This window comes from Acanthochromis polyacanthus, chromosome 14, assembly GCF_021347895.1.
Source record: "Acanthochromis polyacanthus isolate Apoly-LR-REF ecotype Palm Island chromosome 14, KAUST_Apoly_ChrSc, whole genome shotgun sequence".
Lineage (NCBI taxonomy): Eukaryota > Metazoa > Chordata > Actinopteri > Pomacentridae > Acanthochromis > Acanthochromis polyacanthus.
In genome coordinates, this window is record NC_067126.1 from 7,551,092 (window position 1) to 7,576,193 (window position 25,102).

Sequence of the window (25,102 nt, forward strand, 5' to 3'; positions counted from 1 at the left end):
ACACTCATGGTGAGACTCGCTTGCATTTGTCACGGGTAGCAGATGCCGGGCCACGCCCAGTGCACCTCACCTCCCCGTGTTGCCAAAGGCTCCGTCCAGTCGTATTGCGGCCAGTCGGACGGATGACCAATCCTACTGCGGCCGGCCGTGTTCTGACCGTTCCCCTGGTTGTTGGGACTCGGGCCTCGGAAAGTGTGAATGAAGGCCTTTGCCGTCCGCAGCCAGATTAAAACCATTCTCTCTTCAAACTGATTTGGATAAGCATGAAAACGCCACACAAGCACCTCACGCTGCTGGCTTTGTTTGACCGCTTTGGGTTCATTCTCTGACCTCACAGTGTGTGCTGCAGTGGTTGTCCTTTTATGTCTGTGTCTTTTCATTCCACAAGGCCAGAGAAGGGTGCACCGTTTCCGGCGGCACTGCAATGCCGGGTCGATGCGTGGAGTGAAAGGAGCAAGCCCCTCGTTCAGCTCCCAGTGCTAAAAATGCGTTTAATATGTAGTCCTCACATGGAGGACATATCAGATATTAAACTGATAAGAACAGATACTACACTTGATCTTAGCCAAAAGGCCGAGAAGCGATGACCCATGACCGTTTGCTGAACGGGCCCAGCCCCCTGGCGCAGTTCTCACTTGTGCTGGTGCACTGTTTTCACCGGGCTGCGCTAGTGGCTTCTGCCTGGTGACCTCACACACAAGCTCCACTCAGCACCGCCCAAAAATCTGTCAAGCACAGCTCCTTTGCTTTCAACAAACAGATATGGCTCTGCCAGACGGCAAAGCCTGCCAAAAATAGGATAAACTCGTTGGAGTCACTCTCCACGGAAGTCTTTAGTAAAAGGCGAAAGACTTGTACGTTATGAAGAGAAACCAGAGTAAGTCTGCCTTTCTGCAGAAGAAGCAGCCCAAAAGCCTGGTTGTCACAGGCACCACACTCATGGTGAGACTCGCTTGCATTTGTCACGGGTAGCAGATGCCGGGCCACGCCCAGTGCACCTCACCTCCCCGTGTTGCCAAAGGCTCCGTCCAGTCGTATTGCGGCCAGTCGGACGGATGACCAATCCTACTGCGGCCGGCCGTGTTCTGACCGTTCCCCTGGTTGTTGGGACTCGGGCCTCGGAAAGTGTGAATGAAGGCCTTTGCCGTCCGCAGCCAGATTAAAACCATTCTCTCTTCAAACTGATTTGGATAAGCATGAAAACGCCACACAAGCACCTCACGCTGCTGGCTTTGTTTGACCGCTTTGGGTTCATTCTCTGACCTCACAGTGTGTGCTGCAGTGGTTGTCCTTTTATGTCTGTGTCTTTTCATTCCACAAGGCCAGAGAAGGGTGCACCGTTCCCGGCGGCACTGCAATGCCGGGTCGATGCGTGGAGTGAAAGGAGCAAGCCCCTCGTTCAGCTCCCAGTGCTAAAAATGCGTTTAATATGTAGTCCTCACATGGAGGACATATCAGATATTAAACTGATAAGAACAGATACTACACTTGATCTTAGCCAAAAGGCCGAGAAGCGATGACCCATGACCGTTTGCTGAACGGGCCCAGCCCCCTGGCGCAGTTCTCACTTGTGCTGGTGCACTGTTTTCACCGGGCTGCGCTAGTGGCTTCTGCCTGGTGACCTCACACACAAGCTCCACTCAGCACCGCCCAAAAATCTGTCAAGCACAGCTCCTTTGCTTTCAACAAACAGATATGGCTCTGCCAGACGGCAAAGCCTGCCAAAAATAGGAATACACTCGTTGGAGTCACTCTCCACGGAAGTCTTTAGTAAAAGGCGAAGGACTTGTACGTTATGAAGAGAAACCAGAGTAAGTCTGCCTTTCTGCAGAAGAAGCAGCCCAAAAGCCTGGTTGTCACAGGCACCACACTCATGGTGAGACTCGCTTGCATTGGTCACGGGTAGCAGATGCCGGGCCACGCCCAGTGCACCTCACCTCCCCGTGTTGCCAAAGGCTCCGTCCAGTCGTATTGCGGCCAGTCGGACGGATGACCAATCCTACTGCGGCCGGCCGTGTTCTGACCGTTCCCCTGGTTGTTGGGACTCGGGCCTCGGAAAGTGTGAATGAAGGCCTTTGCCGTCCGCAGCCAGATTAAAACCATTCTCTCTTCAAACTGATTTGGATAAGCATGAAAACGCCACACAAGCACCTCACGCTGCTGGCTTTGTTTGACCGCTTTGGGTTCATTCTCTGACCTCACAGTGTGTGCTGCAGTGGTTGTCCTTTTATGTCTGTGTCTTGTCATTCCACAAGGCCAGAGAAGGGTGCACCGTTCCCGGCGGCACTGCAATGCCGGGTCGATGCGTGGAGTGAAAGGAGCAAGCCCCTCGTTCAGCTCCCAGTGCTAAAAATGCGTTTAATATGTAGTCCTCACATGGAGGACATATCAGATATTAACTGATAAGAACAGATTTTTTTTCTTTTATTTTATTTAAGGAATCATCCCACAGAACTTATACAAACAACACAATTCCTGAATCACATAAGCACACAATACATACATAAACACATAAAAAAAACATGCCAACAGTTGCTCAGAAGAAAAACCACAGTCAACAAAAACCTGTCCCAACCGGAACAACACACTGTTGCTCGGAACACTCATCCAACAAACCATCCTATTGGCACAAAAAGAAAACCAAAGAAATTTCAGTCGGTTGCAATAATCAAAACCTCCCCCAGTGTCACACACCAAGCCCTCATCCCACCAACCCCAAACCCCCTTTCCACCTCTCCAGAGCTGCACGCTTCCCCCACCTCAAATGTTGCTGTCTACCCTCCCCCAAAGCTCCGCCACCAACTTCCCCATCACCCCTTGCCTACTGACAGTCCTGTGTTTCTGGACAAGCTCCTGCTTTGCTCACCACAAGTTCTTCTTGACCAGGCTGACAATCAGCCAGACAAGGAACGCTCCTTTTCCCGTGCCCACCCCTCTGTCGATGCGCTCCCATGACATGGCAGGCCAAGACATCACCCGCCCAAACCTCAACTCCACCCGAGACCAGAGCGCCTGCGCAAAGGGATAGTCTCACATAATATGTGCGACCGACTCCTCGTCCCCACAGCCCTCCCTTGGACAGGCAGGAGATCCCGCTAGCCCACAGGCAGGAGATCCCGCTAGCCCGTGCCTGTGCATTATCTTGCGCACCGGCAAGCACCTGTGGAAGCACAACCAATTCAGGTCCTTGAGCCCATTATCAATGCCACGTGGCTAGACCCCCCCCCCCCATGTCCTGGACACCACCCCGATCACCGGTGGTGCAGACACCCTTTCCCTAACCTCATTGTACAGGGCTCTATGATTGACTCTCAATGCCCCTACGGATGCCTCCGGATGAGCTCTCAACCACCGTGCAGCATGGCGGTAATGCCAAGGCTGCTGCTCCACCCGTGGCGCCAAATTGTCCCACGCCATGAGCTGTCTTGCCTGGTAAGCAAAAAACAGCTGCAGAAAATAGCCCGATGGGTGCACGACTGGGCCAGACAGCTGAGCGCACAAGAAGGACACGAACATACAATCCAGCTTCAGTGGCAAATGTGGGACGTCCCGCCCCCCACCGTCAATCCTAACCATCATGCAGGCCCTTGATACGTAGTCGTATCGCCCTCCCCACACGAAACCAAAAACCATACGCATCAGCGACCTCCTCATGCTCACTGGAAGGGGGTAGACATATGCCAGGTACAAAAGGGACGGTAGCACATCTACCTTCAGCACCAGTACTTTCCCGACAAAGGTCAGGAATCTGCCCTTCCACAATGACAGCTTCCTCTGAACCTTGGCAAGGCGGTCAGTCCAGTTCGAGGCAGCACTGTTGGCTGTCTTGAAATGAACTCCCAAAATTTTCAGCGGACTGCGGCAGTGTGCTAAGCCCCCCGGTACATCCGTCCGCCCCTTCCACCATTCAAAAAACTTAACTGAAGACTTAGCAAGGTTCAGGCTCGCCCATGCTGCCCGCCCAAAGTCCTGTATGACCCGCAAAGCCCTGACCAGATATTCATTACTGTCCAGCAGCAACGTCATATCATCCGCGTACTGGGACAGCTTCACCCGTGTGCCCCCACTGCCTGGCACCAAAAACCCTCTGATCCCCTGATCCGCACGGATGGCCTCTCCGAGGGGTTCTATGTACAAAACGTACAGCAGAGGAGAGAGCGGGCACCCCTGCCTCACTCCAGAGTGTACCCCAAATACCTTACCCAGATGACCATTTACCATCACCATGCTCCTCACATTTGCGTACAAAGTCCGCAACCACCCCACAAAAACCTGGCTGAAACCCATCCTCTCCAACCCCCTGAACATAAAACCCCAGTGTACCCTGTCAAACGCCTTTTGCTGATCGGGGCCACAGCCATTAGTGGCAAGTTACGGTCCTCTGACCAAGCAATTGCGTCCCGGACCAGCTGAAGGTTCCACCTCACCGAGCGCCCCTTCACCCCACATGTCTACTCCACATGGATCACATGCGGTAGTGCCGTGCCGAGTCGGTCCGCAAGGACTTTTGCTAAGAGCTTGTAGTCCACACACAGCATAGTCAGTGGACGCCAGTTCCCTAGATCTGCCCGGTCCCCTTTCTTGTATAAGAGGGAGATAACCCCAGTGGCCAAAGATTTCCCCATTGCAACACTATGCAGCACCTCATTAAAAACTTCCAACACCGTCGGCCCTAGCACATCCCAGAAAACAATGTAAAATTACACTGGAAGCCCATCAATACCGGGGACTGTCTTTCTCCAAAAGAAACAGGGCTATGTCGCGTGGCACCCGCCGAGTGAGCAGGCCCAGAAATCCCTCAGCCCTGTCTTCGTCAACCTCCCTCCCTTTAAAAAAGCCCGATAGTTGTCGGTAGAGACACTTGCCATTTCACTCGCGTCTGTAGTGAGCCGTCCCTGATCATCTCTAACTGCGGTCAGAACTTGTTTCTCTCTGCACAAACTGAGCTGAAAAAAGCCGCAGAGCATGCCTCTGACTTTTCATGCAGCTCTCTCCGCGACCGCGCCAGATATGCGCGAGCATCTTGCTCATAAAACTCCCTGAGCTGAGACTTCAGGGTGTTGCAGACTTGTAGGTCCACCTCACCCCCGCAGTTACCCCTGGTATATTCCAACTCAAGCTGTTGCTGCAGATGAGACACTTGTCTTCTTGACCTCCTCTTCCTAGCCTTGCAGTACTTCAGGCAAAAGCGCTTAATGCGCTCCTTTGCTATTTCCCACCATGCAGAAACCCCAGAGCACATGGGTCTGAGTCCCAAAAGGTCCCTAAAAACCACAAGAATTGCCTTCTGAAAGTAGCTTCCTCCAACACGCTGATGCTAAGGCGCCAATAGCTAGGCCCAAAAAGAGGCAGAGACGAGCCTACCTGAAACAATAGCCCATGGTGATGGGTGAAGCAGACAGGGAACACCTTGCCTGCCAACAAACTTAAAGACCCCGAAAAAAACACGTAGTCCAGACGCTTTACTACCCCACGCGAGTTGTGCCATGTGGGTCCATCTGCCATCGGCCGGACTGCCTTGCCCCCATCCACCAAGCCGTGTCCCTCAAAAAAACGTGATATGTATCGCTCCCCGGCCATGCTCGACCCCCCACTCCCTAACTCAACATTAAAATCACCCCCGACAATGACCTGCCTGTTTGTGGTGAGGTGCGGTTCGATCAGTCCAAAAACCTCCTGCCTCTCTACTGGAGTTTGTGACCCATACACCACAACGACCCTGAGCTTCAGTGACCCCCACGACACATCAGCTCCCAAAACCCTCCCCTGAGAAATAACCACAACATTGTCCACTTTGATGTCCCTTGATCCAAACAGAATCCCAACCCCAGTAGAGTGAACCCCACCCCCCAACAAGCTCACCCCCAACACTTCAGACCGCAGGCCCCCTACCCCACTCTCGAAGGGAGCCCACATAATCAAAAACAACCCTCCTTTTAACAGGGTCCCTCATACCCCTCACATTCGGCGACATTACATTAAAAAAAAAACATATTTGACATCAAAAAGAAATAAACCTTGCAAAAAACCCACCTATTGATCATACAGGTCCATGCTGTCCATCTGCTCGGCCCAGGAAAAGGGCACAGTATTCGGCAAGGATGTCGGCCTGTTGGGTCCCTCATATGCATCCTTCCCCAAAGGTGAAGGAACCATCGTAAGGTCCGGGGTAAGTTCTAGTTCCAATTCAAATCCTGGCGTGAGCGGGTCCTCCACGCCAGCCCCAGACTGTTCATCATTCAACCCTTCCCCCTCCCCCTCCACACTGTCCCCCTCTTGCGTTCGTCCCTCTTCAGCCCCTGCTGCGCCTCTTACTGCTTGACTGGGCTCTCTGCCCTCACAACCCCCCACATTCAACCCATCAGTCTTAACTGTCTCTTCACCCCTTGACCTCTTGCTGTGCAGGCCCTGTTCAGCAGGAGGACCCGCATCAAAGGCCTGTGATCCTCCACGCACACCTTGGTCCACCTTAAGCTGGACTGAGACAGGGGAAGCCGCCGGAGAAGCCACCCGGAGGCCGTCCAAGGTCGATGGGCCTTCCCCGTGATCTCCCACAGGGACAGCCACGTTATTCCCACGGCCTGCAGCACTCTCTCACTCCCTGGAAGCGCCGGCACTCTTCGAGGCTCCCCCTGGTCTCCCACCTCTGGCAACCTCCGCAAAGGTCCACGCATGGGTCGGGCAGTCCCGGTACAAATGTCCCAAGCCGCCGCAACCATGGCATGCCCTCGGCTCACTGTAGTCCTTCGCCTCGTGTCCTCCCTGCTCACAGAAGCGGCAACGGTCTCCAGCACATGATGTCTCTGCATGACCCGACTGCCGACAGCGGCGGCAGAATGCAGGTTGCCGTGCATAGTACAAGTAACCCCTGTCCCCACCCAAGTTTTAAAAAAAAGCAGGCGGGTGCTTAAGTTCGTTGGGCCCGTCTGGGTCAGCCTTCAACAGCATCTGAAACTGCTGCCTGCCCGTCCAAACTCCCAAGGGATCGTGGACATACCTTGCCGCCGTCACCACCTCCCCGTACTGACTCAGAAAAGACGAAATTTGCAGGTCAGTGACAAAAGGGTTGTACATATGCACAGTGACAACCCTAAAATTCGGCCAATCCAAATTCCAAACCTTATACAAGGTGAGAGGCCGCGTTGATGCCGTGTTCCTGCATCTCTCTGCCGCTCGTTGGTATAACTCTTCTCCTCTCCACGTGACGTCAGAAGCCTTGACCTGCAGGTTCCACTGAACACACAGCACGTCTTCCACCTTAAAAAGGAGATGTTCCATAATGACGGTCCTACAGAACCACATCCGGGACGAAGCATTTTCTTCAGCTGAAGCCACCTGGAACTGCAGGATATATCTCAGCCCGACCCCGGGGATCTGCTGCTCTGGTGCAGCCTCTGCAGCCATCTCCGTGGTGAGAAGAAACTACTCAGCAGTCGCCGCCGCCGCCGCCGCGAGGCTCCGGTACTATGCTTGATCTTAGCCAAAAGGCCAAGAAGCGATGACCCATGACCGTTTGCTGCCGGGGCCCAGCCCCCTGGCGCAGTTCTCACTTGTGCTGGTGCACTGTTTTCACCGGGCTGCGCTACTGGCTTCTGCCTGGTGACCTCACACACAAGCTCCACTCAGCACCGCCCAAAAATCTGTCAAGCACAGCTCCTTTGCTTTCAACAAACAGATATGGCTCTGTCAGATGGCAAAGCCTATCAAAAATAGGATAAACTCGTTGGAGTCACTCTCCACCGGAAGAGAGAAGCCGGAGTACCCGGAGAAAGCCCACGCATGCACAGGGAGAACTCTATGCAGAAAGATCCCAGGCCTACTCCGGGATTTGAACCGGGGATCTTCTTGCTGCAAGGCAAAAGTGCTAACCACTACGTCACTGTGCAGCCCACCAACACATGTAGGTTATGCAGTAAAAATTATTTTTTTCAGCTGAGAAAAAATACCATGGCCTGGATAAATGAGAATCTGCACAAGCAACATATTTGACCTATAAACTAATGCAATATTGCTCAAAAAACAGCATTTCGTGGAGAAAGTTGGTGGACGATACATTCAGTACAGTGAAACATCTTTCTGGAGTCGATATGCAGTCAGTGGGGTGAAAAACTAACATTTTTTTATGATTCACGGCCTGATATTTGTGTCATCCTGCACAGAAAACATTTCTGAGTTTTCTCTGTTCTAGTTCTAGTTCTAGACTGGACCTGCGTCGTCTTTAGAAAATACTTTTCCTTCTTAAAATAAAAGCCAGCCCTGTGGGATTTAAAGATTGCAGCAGGAACACACACAACACAGTCACCATCGCCTCTTCTTCCTCGTCTTCGATTTCTGCTGCAGCCCACCGCACATGGTGGGAACATCTCCAGTCTGTTTTGTGACTTGTTAAATCTGCTATTGATCGTATCTTGACAGCCTGCTCCATCTTAATGCCCTCCACAATGTCGATGGGCTCCTTCACAATGGCGTCTGAGTTTTCTGCTGCAACATCTTCAATGTTCACGCCCCCCTGCGAGCTGCCAATCAACACTGGGCCCTGTGGGACACAAGTGGGAGTTAAGAGGGGTTTAACGCTCAGAGTTACTGCACTGTTTCAATTTCTCAATCTGTGAGCCTCATTCAGACAAGATTTACAGTTTGAGTCTACTGGAGGTGAGCAATTACATTATGGCTGCTCCGGTCACTGATTTTGGGAACTGCTCATGAAATCAGCCAAACTATCTCCTGTTCAATCAGCTAACTGAATGCTCCTCCTGTTAATTAAATCATTGCAGCTTCACATTTTAAAACAAAACTCTGATTTTCTTTCTCCTGCATTGGAGCACACTGGAGAAACGTGCTGCCATAAAATGTTTCATCAGGCATGTTTCTAAGCCCGATCAACAACAGAAAGTTATGTAACTACACATTAAAAGCTCTACTGCTGGCTTCACATTACATTTGCACTCAGTCTACAGATTATTTCAAGAAATGCATTGGTTTTGTCCATAAAGAAAACCCATCTCAAGTCTTTCAATGCTGTTTTGTCTGACTAACAGTTCAAAATTCTTCATACTGAAGTCATTTAAACACCTGGGGAGAAGTGGCAGCAGCTTAAGATGAAATATAAAAACATTGTTCAAACAGGTCAGACCTCGGCATTATCTCATGGAGGTACTTCATGTTGATCATGTTTTACATTGTAAAGTAGCCTAAATACTAAGTGGCTGTTTGACTGTGCAGTTGTTTTATCCACACATAGCCTAAATGTCTGCATCCATATCATGTTCTGTTAAATAATTGAGCCTGTTTAAACTAACACAGACTTCTGCTCAGCCAACAGAAAGAAAGTAGATGCCTGTAAATCAGGTGGTATAAAAGGTCATGGATGCATATCTATCTATCTATCTATCTATCTATCTATCTATCTATATCTATATATATATATATATATATATATATATATACATACATATGATTATTTAGTTCGCTTTTGTGTCTTTTCTTGTCTTTTGGCCCCTTCACTCCACAACAGACCTTGTAATTGTAAGTAGGCAACACTCCAAAGATTTATCCAAATGGTAGTTTAAGTTTACTGAAACATGTCACTGATCGAGGATGAAGAGGATGAAACTGTGTCTGCTGCCTTTACAGAGGGGGATCCAGAAAGGCATACAGAGGTATGCTACTGATAGTTCTCTTCCCATTCAGATTTTGGGTGGAATATAGAGTGTGACATTTAGCCTACACTGAAGTATTGCGCATTCTCATCTTTTTTTAACAGAGCATGGCTGGACAGCAGCAGGATGGTTCCTCAACTTCCACTGCAGTGAGATGGATGTTCAGGAAACACCAGAGCTTCATTCTGTGGAATTCATGTGCAACTGTATAATTGAATGTCCTCTATGTATTCCCAGTTATCAGTAAAACGGATTTACAAACTGCATTTGCTGAGAAAAAAAAAATTAAAAAAAAAAACAGATTAGGAGGGCAGATCTGGAGATTGAAATACTGGAGCACAAGTTAGAGGTGGTGATGGTCACAGGTGAATTATGTTAACTATTGGAACATGAACTGAACCATCTCTTTTATTTGTAGGAAATAAAGAAGACCAAATGAAATGTGTATCATGTCTTTATTTGCTGTGGTGGTGATGATGGTGACTTAAACTCTAAAGTGATTATTGCATACGGTGTCTCTGACTGCTCTGCTGTCCTGAATAGCTGCAGGTGGATGGGCTCATCATCTGGGTCTTCAGTTTGTAGGGCAGGGTGTTGCTCTCCTCTAATAGTGGTAATATTATGAAGAACAACACATGCCACAGTAATATCACAGGCCCTCTCAGGAGTCACCCTGAGGAGATGTAGGCTCTGGAAACGGGCTTTCAGCAGGCCTATGGTCATCTCCACCCGGGCTCTGGTCCTGCAGTGAGCCCGGTTGAAGTTCTGTTGGGGGCCTGGTTCAGGGTCAGGGTATGAGGTCATCAGCCTGGGTTGGCATGGTAACCCCTGTCACCCAGCAGAAGGCCATCAAACTCTCCTGTAATGTATAGTGGATACATCAGAGTACATTAAAGGAGGGAGACAAGAGAATTCTATTGTGAAAATCTTTAGTCTGCTGACCACGCTGCAGTCTGTTGCTCAGGTTAGACTCTCCATAAATCCTGGAGTCATGAACAGACCCAGGTCACGTGGCCTCCACATTAGAAATGATGTATGCAGCATCACATATGATCTGGACAGTGCAGAGAATGACAGATGTTGAACTATGATGCAGTCTTTAACATTTAGAAACAGTCGTCAGTCTACCTGTAGCCTACCTGCACATTTATGCTGTGAATGGACTTCCTGTTCATGATGTGAGGGAGCTGTGATGGGGATGTGTGCATTGCAGCCAATCACACTGGGAAATCCTAAAAGAAATTAAAATGACTAATCCCAGTCTGAGGCGTCAGCACAATGTCATGAACAGAATATGATTTAAAATGAATGTAACAGATCTCTACATCCTTCACCTGCAATCCTGTGGAACTCCTCCTTGATGTTCTGACAGGTTTATGTCCACAATGATGATTAAAAGTCGTTTCAGAGCCAGGAAAACTTTTCTGACTGTTCTCCATACAGTTGTCTTACTCTGCATCTCCGACATTATATAAAAACTTTCATTTGCAAAGAACCGCAGCGCAACACACAATATCTGCTGGATGTGAGAGCATGACTGCGGCTGGTAATGTAAATGTAAGGACGGATTAGGTTGTTTATGTAGATTATGGACTTAAAACGAATACGAAACGGTACCGCTCAAACTGATAATTGTCCGGAAATGCGAGAACATTTATGCTCGGTCTGATAACAATCTACCGACGAATATTTAATTATCTGTGCAGTAATGCTGCTCCTTTATCCACTGGATCGTTAATAAAAGCTGTTCTACGCCAAAACTTGCTCGCTTACTGACTGAATGAATGAGGAAATGAAACAGCGTGTTTGGCTGAAAGTGGGCGGAGACGGAGAGAAACTCGAGGTTTTCTCAGATAAACCTGCTGGTGAGCAGGTTAGAGTCATAGAGTCTGTTACTGCGGTAACTGACCGAGAGTTGAAGTTACCCCTGTTTGTGAAACAGGCTCGAGTTACCCCGCATTCCCTGGTTAGAATTACCTCGCTTCGTGAAACGGAAAACTCTGAGTTTCCCTCATTTCAGGGTTAACAAACTCAGAGTTTTCACTAAACCTGCTTCGTGAAACAGGCCCCAGGAGACTTCAAGAAATCGACTAGCGGTTTCATCTAAATGAACCAAACATAAGCCGAAAATTGTGAAAATTTATAAAAATCACTTAAATATACATGTCTCATTGAAAATTTGCCAAAAATAACCTATTTTGCAATAGAATGTGTGAAAGTAAAAAATTTGGGGCTTCTCCGTGCATCGGAAAAACCACGACTGACTCAGCTGAGACCAACGGTGACGCAGTAAAAATTCAGGGACATGTGTAAAAACAGAAATAAACAGAAACAAATCAGACACAGTGAGACCCAAATACAAATTATTTGATCAATTCAGCGCATTGAAACATCTTTCTAGATGGGATGCAGTCAGACGTTGTAAACTACAGTGTGCAGAGCGACCATTTTTTTCCAGTATTGGCAACATCTAGCGGCAAATTGTTGTACATGTTGACTCCAATTTTTTCCATGTTTGTAAAATAAATAACCAAAGAAATCAACTGCAGTTTCTGTTTATGATTTATGGCCTTATATTGGTGCCATAGTGCACAAAAGACTTTGCTTCCATAGAGGTGCAGGACTTTAAATTGCAGTGAAAAATGAGCCCATAGGGAGCAAAATGTGACAGTAGCAAAACAATAAAGAAAGAAATGCTCAGAAACCCAATAAATCCACACATTCGAGAAGCTGGAGAGAACAAATTTTTCTCCGTTTTGCTTACAAAGTGGCACAAAACATTAATGAATCGAGCATCACATCAGTTGACCATCAGCTGCCTGACAATAGAATAATCCCTTCGGCTTTAAATTGCGCTGACTGTGAAGCACAGCAACATTTGAATCGTGACTCTTCAGGGATTTTTTAGAGAATCTTTGTTCCAAAGACTCCCACCTTAGAAGAGTTTCTTTTGTCTTTACTTTGCTGTAGGCGACGTGATTATAACACTAAGAAAACGGAGCTCAAGTGAAGATCTTCACTGTTTTTTCCTCTTATAGCAATTTAATATATAATGTATGGTAATCGTCTTGTTATGCAGCACATACAGAACTCTGCACCACACTTCACATGTACTTTTTGTCCAATTTAATACACTTTAACATGGCATAATTGCTTTGAAACATCCTCACCGTAATTTTATGGCCTCTTGCAAAGTAATGTACATGTCCATGGTGACTTCTCTAAAATAAAGTTATCAGGGAAATTAAATTGGATTTGTTCTTTCCAAAGAACGTCTTGTGTGTTCCAGTGGATTAGCGAAAAAAAGAACAAAAAAGTGTAAGAATTCTGTCCAGTAGCAAAATTTTAAATTCCCAAAACAAGAAAAATAGGTTTGAAAACAGTTGACAGTTGCACAGTTTCTCATTTAAAAGTTATAATGTCAAACAGAGATGAGTAGACATAAAAGGTTCAACTTTTATGTAAGCTGGGAGGAATTTAATCGTCTTTATGCCCTTAACTTAGTGTCCCATCATCTCTTTGCATTTAAATCTTGCAATAAGTGGCCGCAACCTTCAGCAGAACTGGTTTTACGGTTCTTTTAAAACAGAACAAACACATTTTTAAAAATTTGTCTGCTTTTTGATAGTTGTGCTGTTTGCATTTACTGTTTGTTTGACTGATTCAGGACATTGTCAGTACTTATGCCTCTTGATCTCAATTAAACTGTCTGGCTAAATACATATTTAATATCTAGTATATTTAAATTTTATATTTAATTCACTGGATTTGGGGAGAATCTAAGCTGGAACACCGACTTCAGACCAGACAGTAAAATGTGCTGGAACAAAAATCTCTATCTTTGATACTATGCTGCCATCTAGGGGTGCAGAAGGGGTGAGGAGTCTTAATATGTCATTTAAAATCCCATGTATCTTGACAGCTATTAAAGATAAATTCTAACTGTTATTTGTCATCGTGTCATTGATTCTGAAGCTGAAATATTGGACAAGAAGATCAAAACATTTCTGATTGTGGCTGAGTTTAAGTATGAAACAAGAACTGAAAGTGTCAAGAAGTCTCATCTTTGAGCACAAAAACGGTCAACTAATGATATTTTTCTAAATTCATGTCACTGCATGTCACAATAATCCAAACCAAAAACCTATAAAATACCTTTTGATGTGAAATGCTTCAACACACAGATGAAAAAGTTATTTTTGTTTAACTTTCACAACAAATAATGCCGAAAAGAAGTCTAATCCAATGCTTCATTTTTGTCACAATTCAACTCTTCAATAATCAGAGGCTATTTGATCTACTTGTCCAATATTACATATTCTGACTCAATAACATGATCAGGAATAACAGTGAAAATGTCAGGCTTTTATCTTTAATAGTTGCTGAGATATTGTTGTTCAAACACAGCGTTAAAGATCAAGTCTTCTGTTTTAAAATGACAGTGGTTGTGCTGCTATTTAACAACACAATTAAATCTAAATTACTTTTAAATTCAGCGTAAATCCAAGAAAACGGCTCCCTTTTTTAGGCTTTTATGTGCAGATACAAACAGTCACCACTGCTGATCTGTGCTCAGCTGCCTCTACCTCCAAGAAATCTCCTCTTTTTACACACGTGGACAAAATTGTTGGTACCCCTCAGTTAAAGAAGGAAAAACCCACAATTCTCACTGAAATCACTTGAAACTCACAAAAGTAACAATAAATAAAAATTTATTGAAAATTAAATAATCAAAAACAGCCATCACTTTTGAATTGTTGATTAACATAATTATTTAAAAAAACAAACTAATGAAACAGGCCTGGACAAAAATGATGGTACCTCTATAAAAGATTGAAAACTATTTGACCAGAGTGACATGATTAACTCAGGTGTGTCATTTAATTGACATCACAGGTGTTTCCAAACTCATAATCAGTCAGTCTGCCTATTTAAAGGGAGACAAGTAGTCACCCTGCTGTTTGGTGAAAAGGTGTGTACCACACTGAACATGGACAACAGAAAGCGAAGGAGAGAATTGTCCCAGGACATCCGAAAAAAAATTATAGACAAACATCTTAAAGGTAAAGGCTATAAGACCATCTCTAAACAGCTTGAAGTTCCTGTGACAACAGTGGCTCATATTATTCAGAAGTTCAAGACCCACGGGACAGTAGCCAACCTCCCTGGACGTGGCCGCAAGAGGAAAATTGATGACAAATTGAAGAGACGGATCGTTGGAATTGTATCCAAAGAGCCCAGAGCAACCTCCAAAGAAATTAAAGGTGAACTCCAAGGCCAAGGTACATCAGTGTCAGATCGCACCATTCGTCGTTGTTTGAGCCAAAGTGGACTTCATGGGAGACGACCAAGGAGGACACCACTGCTGAAAAAAACTCATAAAAAAGCCAGACTGGAATTTGCAAAAATGCATGTTGACAAGCCACAAAGCTTCTGGGAGAATGTCCTTTGGACAGATGAGACCAAACTGGAGCTTTTTGGTAAGGCACATCAACTCTATGTTCATAGACTCAAAAACCAAGCATACGAAGAAAAGAACACTGTCCCTACGGTGAAACATGGAGGAGGCTCAGTAATGTTTTGGGGCTGCTTTGCTGCATCTGGCACAGGGTGTCTTGAAAGTGTGCAAGGTACGATGAAATCTGAAGACTATCAAGGCATTCTGGAGAGAAATGTGCTGCCTAGTGTCAGAAAGCTTGGTCTCAGTCGCAGGTCATGGGTCTTCCAACAGGACAACCATCCAAAACACACAGCCAAAAACACCCAAGAATGGCTGAGAGAAAAGCGTTGGACTATTCTAAAGTGGCCTTCTATGAGCCCAGATCTGAATCCCATTGAACATATGTGGAAGGAGCTGAAACATGCCATTTGGAGAAGACACCCATCAAACCTGAGACAACTGGAGCTGTTTGCTCATGAGGAGTGGGCCAAAATACCTGTTGACAGCTGCAGAACGCTCATTGACAAATACAGAAATCGTTTAATTGCAGTGATTGCCTCAAAAGGTTGTGCAACAAAATATTAAGTTATGGGTACCATCATTTTTGTCCAGCCCTGTTTCATTAGTTTGTTTTTTTAAATAATTATGTTAATCAACAATTCAAAAGTGATGGCTGATTTTGATTATTTAATTTTCAATAAATTTTTATTTATTGTTACTTTTGTGAGTTTCAAGTGATTTCACTGAGAATTGTGGGTTTTTCCTTCTTTAACTGAGGGGTACCAACAATTTTGTCCACGTGTGTAGCTGATCACTATATCATTCCAACACCACAATTTATCTCGTATATTTACAATACAATACAATCAACTTTTTCCTTTTTTTTCCTTTCTTTTTTTTTAAAAAAGGTTATTAACTAATGAACTATTATTATTATTGTTTTTTTTTCTCCTGTTGCCTGTCCACCAATAACCTCAATACAAAACTCAACAGAAACTTCCAAGAACACAGATACCTACACATACAGAAGCGCATTTTCCAATAGACACATTCACTAGTATTGTTTTCATCTATGTAAATACCCCTTTGTTTGTTTGTTTGTTTCATTAATCTGCTTCTCTTGTGCTTTTATTTTTTTATGCATTTATTATTTTGCATTACTGTAAATATATGTATCTGCTTCTTTTTTTCTTTTTCTTTATGGTTTATTTTATTTGTTTATTTATTTTTTTTCTCTTTTTGATTGAATGCAGTGCTTATGGGCTGGGCAGTCTTCGCGCGCAGTGGATGCGGTGGGGCCTGGGTGGTGGGGCGCGCCTGCCTTGTCGCAGGGCCGTGTCCGGGTCTTGGGTGTTGCTGATGGAGCAAACTCCTTGCCTGCCTTCCCTTCGCTTTTTAATGCACCCTCATATGCTCTGTTTTTAATGCACCACATTATCATAATAACACACACACTCAAAGGGAGGGAAGGAGAGAGGGGGGGAGAGCCTACGAAGAAGGGAGAGGGAAGGGAAGGAAAAAGAGGGGGGGAAGAAAGAAAGGGGAGAGGAAAGGAAAAGAGGAAAAGGGAAAAGAGGGGAAGGAAAGGAAAGGAGGAAAAAGAAAAGGAAAAGAAAAAAAGAGAGAGAAGGTGAGAAGGAGAAAAAAGAAAGGGGAAAAAAGACTGAATAAATAAATAAAATAAGATAATATATATATATATATAAAGGGGAAAAAGAGGAAGGGAAAGGGGGGGGGAGAAGAAGAAAAAAAAAGGTGCTCGGTCTTGGGCACGGCCTTGCGGTGGGGTGGTCGTGCCCCTTTGCCCTGGCCCCCCGTGTGGTTTCTGTGTGTGGGGATTGTCCGGTTTCAATCACTTGTTTTGACAATTGTTATGTTTTCTATTATTATTGTAATGAGGTAAATAACTGTTATTATTCATTGATCTCCTTATTTATATCACTATCATTATCAGCATATATATTATACATCACATATGGAATATGCGCGAACACACTCGCACGCACACACACACACACACACACACACACACTCCCTCCTTCATACACACAGAGAACAGCTATTTCTGCTTTCATTTCCATTTATTTTTAACTTTCTTTTCTCCCTTTTTCGTCTTTGTTGCATATATAATCGTTATTACTCATTATTATTGTTTGTTCTCGACTTTAACACTATCTTCTATATTGTAAAAGTGACCTGTTTGTATGTCTTTAATGTTCACTGTTGTAATAAAAAAAAATTTAAAAAAAATGTAAAAGTGTTCAAATTTTTACATTTATGAGATTTATGTATTGTTAAAGATGTATAGAAGTTGGTTCAGGTTGTTCAGCTGCGTTTTTTTAATTTCTGCACTTTATTCTAAGATATACAGTTATATAAATAGTTATTTATTAATAAATGTCAAAATGTTTTTGAACCGTACTGAATTTATTTGACGGTCAGTTTTTGATTCCAGGCAGACTCTAATAAAACTACCAGGTTACTTCAGCATATGTCACAGTAACTCAAGTTAGACAATATGATGTTCTGGACCCCCCGCGACCCTCGTGAGGATAAAGCAGTGTATAGAGAATGGATGGATGGATGGATGTTCTGGACCTTTGCTAACTGGACTTCTCTGAATTTTAGCTGAATACCCCTGGCTGAGAAGAAGAGGGACATGAGTCTAGAACCTCTACTGATCCAGCACCAGTCAGTGGAGAAAAAATAAGAAAAAGAAAGCAAAGCCAAATGAAACTATTTCAGTGTTTTAATAAGCCTGTTGCTTGTCCTGTGAATACTGCCACTTTAGGGAACACTACAGATGGAGATAAGGTTAAAGTTTAGGAAAGGGAGCCTGATGAAGAGGAAACATCAGCTCTACCTGATGAAGAGGAAACATCAGGTCTACCTGATGAAGAGGAAACATCAGGTCTACCTGATGAAGAGGAAACATCAGGTCTACCTGATGGCAGGAGGAGGAGCTGCTGATGCTATAATGTCTATAAGTATCTAATTGGTAGTTTGAAATAAAGGAGCTGCTGCTGCTGCTTCTGCTGCTGTTGTTGTTGTTGGTGTGTGTGTGTGTGTGTGTGTGTGTGTGTGTGTGTGTGTGTGTGTGTGTGTGTGTGTGTGTGTGTGTGTGTGTGTGTGTGTGTGTGTGTGTGTGTGTACTTGTTTCTGCTATACCGGTGGGGACTTTGACCTGACTATTTGCTATAAAGGTGGGGACTTGTCTTACGGTGGGGACCTAAAATGAGGTCCCCACGGGTGGCAACACCGTTTTCTTGGCCATATTGTTGTCAATAAAAAAATGTAAAAGTGCAAAAATGTTTGTTTAGGGTTAGGCATTGATTTGGTGATGGTTAAGGTTAGGGTTAGGGTAAGGGTTAGGAGTTAGATATGAATGGGAGTCAATGGTAAGTCCCCACCGGTATAGAAAAACAAACATGTGTGTGTGTGTGTGTGTGTGTGTGTGTGTGTGTGTGTGTGTGTGTGTGTGTGCACGTGTGCACATGTGAGTGCACGCGCACATATATGAGAACCTGACCTGGCTTTGGTTTATGAGGCTGTAGTATACCCACTAGAAAAAAATAGACTACACCACTGCATATCAGCACTGTTCATACTGGTTCCTGTAAGATTTTACAACAGGTTACATGTATTTCTTTCCACACAGGATTCAGGGGCGAGACTGACAAGGAGGAAGGGGGGCTATTTTCACACCAGAACAAGAAAGAGCAATCATAAATATGGTTCTGGCCAATAATGCAATAAGGCTCACAGAAATTCAAGTCAACATCATTGGTGATGATGGCATTTTCAATAATGTTCATCAGGTCTCTCCATCAACACTGACACGCATCCTCAAAAAAATCAACTTCAAATGAAACAACCGTAATGAGTGCCTTTTAGCGGAATTCGGAGAGGGTCAGACAGCTGCGGCATGCATATGTGAAAGTATGTGTTGTTCACTTTAGCACTGTGATGTTACACACTGCACATGTAACCTAAATTTACTGTGTATTAGATCCATGCTAAACTACACAATCTTGTCTTTAACTGTATTACAGAGAGTTTTACAGATGGATGCTGAAGAAATCCCACATGAGTTTATCTACATTGGTGAGGCAGGGTTTAACCTCACAAAATCAAGAAGGAGAGGCAGAAACATCATTGGCCACAGGGCTACAATCAATGTCCCAGGGCAGCGAGGGGGTAACATCACCCTCTGCATTGCCATTACACAGAAAGGGGTCCTCTACCGTCACGCCAATATGGGCCCTTACAACACAGATCACATTCTGACATTTCTGGACCAATTGCATAACGTCCTCACAGTGAGCCAAATACAACAGATGCAACACATCGTCATCTGGGACAATGTATTACTGTACCTGAGACACAAAAAATGAAAACGGCTAAGGTGAAACGTTTTTAACACAATGACATTGATGTGCTGCTGCTTCTTCTTTTTCTTCTTCTTCTTCTTCGCGGACTTTCACGTACACACCGGAACCAAACAGCCAATTCCTGGATCTTGAGCATGAACGTGACACAAGGGTAAGTGGAAATCATTCTGACTTCCGCGGGCCTGTATCCCACAAGTTTACTCTGTTTACGGAATCTCTCTTAAACCTAGCAACAGTACTTTTAAAGGTGTTTACAGATTAACCGAGAGACATTGTCCTACTTCCCGTTCCAAAGTGGACAAAGGATACAGTTTATTTTTGAGAAGTTCATCTACAGCTATGAAGGTTATTAGCTAACTAGCTTGAGATCTTCTACAATGTAAATGTGGCGCTCATAAAATAGTGTGACCACAGTTATGTGATAAAAATTTAGGATAATTACTAAGTTCATTATTTTGTTTAGTATGCACATGTATGTTGATAATAATTGTGTCTAAATTAATTGCCGTTGTACTACTAAAGCTGAAAGAATGGCACTTCTGTGTAGGCAGCAGTGAGGCGGAACCTTTGTTTGTTCTGGTTGCACCTGGGACCGGTGTGAGGAGACACACCCCGTGCTCTCTTCAGAAGCAATGTGGAGAGAAACGCGGTGCAGTGAGACTTCATTGTTCCTGCTTTATTCACCTGATACAGGTTGGTAACTGTGAAAAATCTATAACTGTCTACCTCATAAGGCCACGCTTTATTAGGATGATTGTTTGTAAAGCATTCAGTGGTGAAATGTCGTCGAAACAGTTACATATAAAGACAAAGAAAGTTAGTCTCGGTGGAGTTTTCTCCTGCTGATGTCATTGCGAGGGCCGCGAAAGTGGTCTGATATGTAGAAAAACAGTAGTAAAGTGTTCTGAAAGCTCCCGTACACTATGAATGTTTAGTATTTACATTGTTAATGAGATTACCATGATTTAAATGTATTTTGTACAACTTATTTAATGCTGTTTATAGTGAGCACTGATTGTTCATGATGTGAAAAGGGTTGTTCTGTTAAAACATTTTGTGAAATATGTTAACATAAGCATTTTCAAGTAAATACATTTCAGTAGCCTGTAATTATTATAGAGTAGAGTGTCTGGCTTCTCATATTTGAAGTGACAGTATGTACTTATTTGAATGATGCTGAAAATAAGCAACATTATACTGTATACTGTAAAAATTAATGCACTTCAATGACTACAAGTGTTTACTGGATGAAGAAAGGTCACTGAGAGAGTGTTTGTGTCAGAATTGGTAACATGTTAGAGTGAAATTGCACTTTATGGAAAGTGTGAGAAAATGGAATGTAGTGATGGACTTTAGTGAACTGAGAACTCAGACAAATATAAAGAACTGAAATGTGAAGAACAGACATGTGTTTATGAGCTTTGTTGATGATTTTGAGGTGTTAATAAAACACAGAAGCAATCTGGGGAGAAATGCGGTGCAGTGAGACTTAATTGTTCCTGCTTTATTCACCTGATGCAGGTTGCACACATATTTGTTGCTGTGGACTCACACCTGAGACCCGTAACATAAACAATGCTAACGTTATGGTTATAACGTGTGAAGTTGAGATTGCACAGTTTATCCACCTTCTTTCAGTAAGGATGAGTATTTTAATGTATGTTGTATTCTGGAATAAACAACGTTAGCCAATGTTAGCAACAGTTAACACTATACAAAAACAAAAACAAGCTGAAAGAGATGTGTGGAAGGACAGTAAATTTAACACATATACTTCTTTTTTTCTCAATCTGTTTCAGGGCCCCTCCCTGAACCATTATTGTCTCTTGGTAAAGGACTGAAAAGGCTCAGACTGCAACCACTGACATCCTCAATGCTGCATGGCTTGTCTGAGCTCTCCATGGTTGACTTCAGGTTCGGACCTGTGCCAAGAGGTTCACCCCTATCATACCAGTGTCCTCCAGTTGTAGCCGTACCCACAAGTCATGTATAACACCCAGATGCACCCGTATTCTCTGAACTGCCATTAGAAGGCTCAACATTCCCTGCTGTTTTTCCAAACTTTGAGCCAAATTTGCAACATGTCCTCCATCTAATCAAGGATATAAGGTAGTCTAAACGCTGTAAGAACTGCTGCAAAATCTCACATTGATAAAGGTTAACTAACAGAGAGTCATAACAATAGAATACAATATGCATTTTCATAGATCAACCACTACACGTTCTGCAGTGTGTTGATAACTCATTGTCTTCATGAATGCATTTTCTGCATAGATGGAATTGTCCGGATCACCGAAAACCTACACTGATGTATCTATGCATTCTCTAAAATGAACCTCGGTGCCTTATTAAAATGAACAGGTCTACGTAGCAAAACGAACAGGGAATTTACAATGACGTGTTTTAGACTTGTAACAGTCACTCCTGTGTTTTCTGTGTTTTTGGAGTTGCAATAGCCTGACCTAAAAAAGGAAAAACAACAAACAAAAGAGGTTATTGTGTAGGCAACAGCTTTTTTTTACTTGTTAAGTTATGACTGAGCAAACTGAAAGTTCAGTATGCCAAATCTCCATTAGGAAGCACACATACTTGTAAGCCTTAAACATGTGATGTGGTCATTGATCAAGCTGTAATACATTAATGACATTAATTAAAATGTATTGTTTTTTCTACCGACAACAGCAGAACCGAAAGACGTCTCAACTAGATCGTCGGCAATAAGTTCCTCATCAGAGGACGAAAGGAAGAGGAAGAAGAAGCCCAAGAAAAAGAAGAAGAAGAAGCAGAAAGCAAAAAAAAAGGTCTAAAAAGTAGATTATCTATGTGAATGAACAAATATTGTTTATAGTTCTAATTTTTAGTGGAATTTGTGTGGCATTTTTGTTTTGGGGAATTGGGCACAATTACGTTTTTGTGACATTTAGCAGTACTTTTGTATATAGTAGTTGAATATTATTTATATAGTGGTTTAGCTTATGTAGTACTTTCCTATAGTTAGTTTAAATAAATAGAATATTTTTTTCTTATAAGTAAGAGTTATCAATAATGCATAATGTTTTTATTATTTTGCTCTGGTTTGTGAATTGGTTATTTTCAAAATAAATTTATTTAATAATGGAAACAATGTTACAGAACCCTTTGTACTTACAGACAGGTCATGGGTACTTAGAGTGTAAGTACTCGGTACCTGCATAGGTAGGGAAGGTAGTTACAGGCAAAGTACTCAATAGTTGCACAGTAAGTGAAGCCAACAAGTGTTCACTTTATAATACGACCAGTAGTTACAGGCAAAATACTCAATAGTTGCACAGTAAGTGAAGCCAACAAGTGTTCACTTTATAATACGGCCCGGTTCCCAGTTGTTGACCAGTAGTTACAGGTAAAGTGCTGGGTTGTTGCAGTGGAAGTACTGGATAGTTAGACAGTAAGGAAAGACAAGGGTGATCTTAAGGGCTGGGTAACTTTAAAAGGTGAATTGTTGTCTCTGAAAAATAAAGATATTAAATAAATAAAGATGTTTTGTACGTCTGCATGTCTTGTCATTATTATGTGAAACACATACTCATCAATACCTTACAGTATTTCAGTTTATCATTGGTCTACACACTCTGTAGGGGTCCATGGTGATTCTTAAGAGGAAGTGGCACGTCAAGGTTTGTACAGTAAAGGCATATGTTCAGGAAAATGACACTGTTTTGATAAGTACATGGTAAAACACAGGAAACTACAGTGTGAGACTCCAGGACTTACACTGTAAGACAGCAGCGTTAGTACCCCACAAGAGTCCACACAATGTCATGCTACATTTATGAGAGTTACACCCACAGTTAAGGAAACTACGCATTAAAACACGTCAAACTACAGTAGAAGACACCAGCGTTAGTACCCCACAAGAGTCCACACAATGTCATGCTACATTTATGAGAGTTACACCCACAGTTGAAGAAACTACACATTAAAACACATCAAACTACCATATAAGACACGAACGTAACTGCCCCATAAGAGTCTGTAAAATGTCATGCTACATTTATGAGAGTTACCTCCACAGTTGAGGAAACTACACATTAAGACACGTCAAACTACACTGTAAGACAACAGCACTTACACTGTCAGACACAAGTGTAAGTACTCCTCAGGTTGCGCGAAATGACATGTACATGTCCGACAGTTACCTTCAAAGTTGAGGAAACGACACTGTAAGAGACGGGAAACTACTCTGTAAAACACGGGCCGTATTATAAAGTGCTACCAAATTGTGTACTTAAAACTCACATTTTGATGAAATGTACTTAAATACACAAATCACATGACAAAACCAAGTACTATAAAAATGTTAAATTACACAAATAAAATGCACCAGAGGGCACCAAATGGCACTAAAAAATCTAAATTTTCTTGGGGGGGCATGCCCCGAAACCCCCCTAGATTTTGCGCACATTTTTACGCGCTTCATTGTGCTGCGCGAGCAGTCGTTACGCAAAAGTGGTGCAGGCTACTTTATTTCTAGTGCAGCCTACTAATACTTCTTGGGAATACTCTGTTTAGTGTAGTTTGGTTTTTGCTCTGCCTCCCAGTTCTGCTCTCTGTTTATGTAGTAGTTTGGATTCTTGTTCAATTAAAACCCTTCAATTAATCACTTATCTGCCAGTCTCTCTTTGTCTGTGCTTGGGTTCTCCAGAGCCCTCCGTAACAAGTGCAGTGTCCTCGTTTTTGCTTTGTGTCTTAATTTTGACAAAGTTCAGATTTTGACGAAGTGTACTTTTGACACAAGTGTGCAGTGCTTTGTGAATTGTGTTCAAATAAAAAAAATAGTGTGCAGTGTGTTGGGAAATGTGTGCTATTTTTAAGGAACAGTGTTATCAATTGAGAAACTGTAAAAGGACCTATTTGAAGCAGAATCTGAGGAACTCAGCAAAAATCTGAACAAGACAGTCACTTGGACCCATTTCAAAGCAACTACAGATCCCAATATCATCTGTGCAAACAATGTAAATATAAAGTTTACGGTCCAGTTGTCAGGATTCTGCATTTGTTGTTACTTTTTCCTGTTTTTTCCTTCTGTGTTCAGGTCTCTCTGGCTGTGTCCGAAATCGCATACTAACGTACTACATACTACATTCTCAATGAGTATATACTGTATACTACGTACTATAAGTATGATTAGAATGCCGACCGTTCACACTGTAGTATACTACTCCGTTTCCCATAATGCATTTCAAACCTCCGACGACAAAAACCGGAAGTACGGCTATCAAATATCTCGGCTGAATGCCGGCTTCAGGTCGATTTTACGCTAACAAACAGTCGCATAATTAATGTGGCAATTTCAAGCTGGCACTCCTCATGCAGTTATTAGCCAGATTATGCGAATCGTTTCAGTTGTAGCTGCAGGCTACTCGAGGTAGCTGCTACTTGTTCTGTATGCAAAGCGAGCTGCTGCAACTAGCTGCTAGCATTCAGTAGCACGTTGTGAGGCGTCTGACAAATTTAAAACGTTGGTCAGAAAACGCCTATTTCTCAAATCTGTGGGGTGATTAGGATGACTACTTAACCACATAAAATAAAATAAAAATCGCCGCGGTCCGGCCACAGATCCCACGAAGGCTTAC

At 43.6% G+C, this 25,102-nt stretch overlaps 1 protein-coding gene, 1 long non-coding RNA gene and 5 other non-coding genes across 7 annotated transcripts in view; 2 read left to right on the plus strand and 5 right to left on the minus strand.

The window, feature by feature from the left end:
- Positions 1-25,102, plus strand: part of LOC110959563 (succinate--CoA ligase [ADP-forming] subunit beta, mitochondrial) — a 333,454-nt gene that overhangs the window by 176,396 nt on the left and 131,956 nt on the right. The gene's annotated exons all lie outside the window — the stretch shown is intronic.
- On the minus strand, positions 395-585 carry LOC127537332 (U2 spliceosomal RNA). The gene has a single exon (XR_007946923.1). It is a non-coding gene; the product is annotated as a U2 spliceosomal RNA (small nuclear RNA).
- On the minus strand, positions 767-881 carry LOC127537368 (U5 spliceosomal RNA). Its single transcript, XR_007946959.1, has one exon. It is a non-coding gene; the product is annotated as a U5 spliceosomal RNA (small nuclear RNA).
- On the minus strand, positions 1,328-1,518 carry LOC127537321 (U2 spliceosomal RNA). Its single transcript, XR_007946913.1, has one exon. It is a non-coding gene; the product is annotated as a U2 spliceosomal RNA (small nuclear RNA).
- Positions 1,700-1,815, minus strand: LOC127537308 (U5 spliceosomal RNA). The gene has a single exon (XR_007946901.1). It is a non-coding gene; the product is annotated as a U5 spliceosomal RNA (small nuclear RNA).
- LOC127537348 (U2 spliceosomal RNA) lies at positions 2,262-2,459 on the minus strand. The gene has a single exon (XR_007946940.1). It is a non-coding gene; the product is annotated as a U2 spliceosomal RNA (small nuclear RNA).
- On the plus strand, positions 20,080-23,020 carry LOC127537108 (uncharacterized). Its single transcript, XR_007946592.1, has 3 exons — positions 20,080-20,183; positions 21,290-21,599; positions 22,173-23,020. It is a non-coding gene; the product is annotated as an uncharacterized LOC127537108 (long non-coding RNA).